The sequence below is a fragment of the Triticum aestivum genome, chromosome 2A (assembly GCF_018294505.1).
Source record: "Triticum aestivum cultivar Chinese Spring chromosome 2A, IWGSC CS RefSeq v2.1, whole genome shotgun sequence".
Classification (NCBI taxonomy): domain Eukaryota; kingdom Viridiplantae; phylum Streptophyta; class Magnoliopsida; order Poales; family Poaceae; genus Triticum; species Triticum aestivum.
The window spans coordinates 735,301,278-735,304,803 of NC_057797.1; positions in this window are offsets into that span (position 1 = coordinate 735,301,278).

The window sequence follows — 3,526 nt, forward strand, 5'->3', positions numbered from 1 at the left end:
ATTCTTAGCCGTGTGCAGTGCCCCCTTCCACCATAGTCCTCGATAATATTGTAGCGGTGCTTAGGCGAAGCCCTGCGACGGTAGTACATCAAGATCGTCACCACGCCGTCGTGCTGACGGAACTCTTCCCCGACACTTTGCTGGATCGGAGTCCGGGGATCGTCATCGAGCTGAACGTGTGCTAGAACTCGGAGGTGCCGTAGTTTCGGTGCTTGATCGGTCGGGCCGTGGAGACGTACGACTACATCAACCAAACGCTTCCGTTGTCAATCTACAAGGGTACGTAGATCATACTCTTCCCTCTCGTTGCTATGCATCACCACGATCTTGCGTGTGCGTAGGAATTTTTTTGAAATTACTACGTTCCCCAACAGTGGCATCCGAGCCTAGGTTTTATATGTTGATGTTATATGCACGAGTAGAACACAAGTGAGTTGTGGGCGATATAAGTCATACTGCTTACCAGCATGTCATACTTTGGTTCGGCGGTATTGTTGGACGAAGCGGCCCGGACCGACATTACGCGTACGCTTACGCGAGACCGGTTCTCCCGACGTGCTTTGCACATAGGTGGCTTGCGGGTGACAGTTTCTCCAACTTTAGTTGAACCGAGTGTGGCTACGCCCGGTCCTTGCGAAGGTTAAAACAGCACCAACTTGACAAACTATCGTTGTGGTTTTGATGCGTAGGTAAGATTGGTTCTTGCTTAAAGCCCGTAGCAGCCACGTAAAACATGCAACAACAAAGTAGAGGACGTCTAACTTGTTTTTGCAGGGCATGTTGTGATGTGATATGGTCAAGACATGATGCTAAATTTTATTGTATGAGATGATCATGTTTTGTAACCGAGTTATCGGCAACTGGCAGGAGCCATATGGTTGTCGCTTTATTGTATGCAATGCAATCGCGCTGTAATGCTTTACTTTATCACTAAGCGGTAGCGATAGTCGTGGAAGCATAAGATTGGCGAGACGACAACGATACTACGATGGAGATCAAGGTGTCGCGCCGGTGACGATGGTGATCACGACGGTGCTTCGGAGATGGAGATCACAAGCACAAGATGATGATGGCCATATCATATCACTTATATTGATTGCATGTGATGTTTATCTTTTATGCATCTTATCTTGCTTTGATTGACGGTAGCATTATAAGATGATCTCTCACTAAATTTCAAGATAAAAGTGTTCTCCCTGAGTATGCACCGTTGCCAAAGTTCGTCGTGCCCAGACACCACGTGATGATCGGGTGTGATAAGCTCTACGTCCATCTACAACGGGTGCAAGCCAGTTTTGCACACGCAGAATACTCAGGTTAAACTTGACGAGCCTAGCATATGCAGATATGGCCTCGGAACACTGAGATCGAAAGATCGAGCGTGAATCATATAGTAGATATGATCAACATAGCGATGTTCACCATTGAAAACTACTCCATTTCACGTGATGATCGGTTATGGTTTAGTTGATTTGGATCACGTGATCACTTAGATGATTAGAGGGATGTCTATCTAAGTGGGAGTTTAAGTAATATGATTAATTGAACCTAAATTTATCATGAACTTAGTACCTGATAGTATCTTGCTTGTTTATGTATGATTGTAGATAAATGGCCCGTGCTGTTGTTCCGTTGAATTTTAATGCGTTCCTTGAGAAAGCAAAGTTGAAAGATGATGGTAGCAATTACACGGACTGGGTCCGTAACTTGAGGATTATCCTCATTGCTGCACAGAAGAATTACGTCCTGGAAGCACCGCTAGGTGCCAGGCCTGCTGCTGGAGCAACACCAGATGTTGTGAACGTCTGGCAGAGCAAAGCTGATGACTACTCGATAGTTCAGTGTGCCATGCTTTACGGCTTAGAATCGGGACTTCAACGACGTTTTGAACGTCATGGAGCATATGAGATGTTCCAGGAGTTGAAGTTAATATTTCAAGCAAATGCCCGGATTGAGAGATATGAAGTCTCCAATAAATTCTATAGCTGCAAGATGGAGGAGAACAGTTCTGTCAGTGAGCATATACTCAAAATGTCTGGGTATAATAATCACTTGATTCAGATGGGAGTTAATCTTCCAGATGATTGCGTCATTGACAGAATTCTCCAATCACTGCCACCAAGCTACAAGAGCTTTGTGATGAACTATAATATGCAAGGGATGAATAAGACTATTCCCGAGCTCTTCGCAATGCTGAAAGCTGCGGAGGTAGAAATCAAGAAGGAGCATCAAGTGTTGATGGTCAACAAGACCACTAGTTTCAAGAAAAAGGGCAAAGGGAAGAAGAAGGGGAACTTCAAGAAGAAAAGCAAGCAAGTTGCTGATCAGGAGAAGAAACCCAAATCTGGACCTAAGCCTGAAACTGAGTGCTTCTACTGCAAGCAGACTGGTCACTGGAAGCGGAACTGCCCCAAGTATTTGGCGGATAAGAAGGATGGCAAGGTGAACAAAGGTATATGTGATATACATGTTATTGATGTGTACCTTACTAGAGCTCGCAGTAGCACCTGGGTATTTGATACTGGTTCTGTTGCTAATATTTGCAACTCGAAACAGGGACTACGGATTAAGCGAACACTGGCAAAGGACGAGGTGACGATGCGCGTGGGAAATGGTTCTAAAGTCGATGTGATCGCGGTCGGCACGCTACCTCTACATCTACCTTCGGGATTAATATTAGACCTAAATAATTGTTATTTGGTGCCAGCGTTGAGCATGAACATTATATCTGGATCTTGTTTAATGCGAGACGGTTATTCATTTAAATCAGAGAATAATGGTTGTTCTGTTTATATGAGTAATATCTTTTATGGTCATGCACCTTTGAAGAGTGGTCTATTTTTGATGAATCTCGATAGTAGTAACACACATATTCATAATGTTGAAGCCAAAAGATGCAGAGTTGATAATGATAGTGCAACTTATTTGTGGCACTGCCGTTTAGGTCATATCGGTGTAAAGCGCATGAAGAAACTCCATACCGATGGACTTTTGGAACCTCTTGATTATGAATCACTTGGTACTTGCGAACCGTGCCTTATGGGCAAGATGACTAAAACACCGTTCTCCGGTACAATGGAGAGAGCAACAGATTTGTTAGAAATCATACATACAGATGTATGTGGTCCGATGAATGTTGAGGCTCGTGGCGGATATCGTTATTTTCTCACCTTCACAGATGATTTAAGCAGATATGGGTATATCTACTTAATGAAGCATAAGTCTGAAACATTTGAAAAGTTCAAAGAATTTCAGAGTGAAGTTGAAAATCATCGTAACAAGAAAATAAAGTTTCTGCGATCTGATCGTGGAGGAGAATATTTGAGTTACGAGTTTGGTCTACATCTGAAACAATGCGGAATAGTTTCGCAACTCACGCCACCCGGAACACCTCAGCGTAATGGTGTGTCCGAACGTCGTAATCGTACTTTACTTGATATGGTGCGATCTATGATGTCTCTTACAAATTTACCGCTATCATTTTGGGGTTATGCTTTAGAGACGGCCGCATTCACGTTAAATAGGG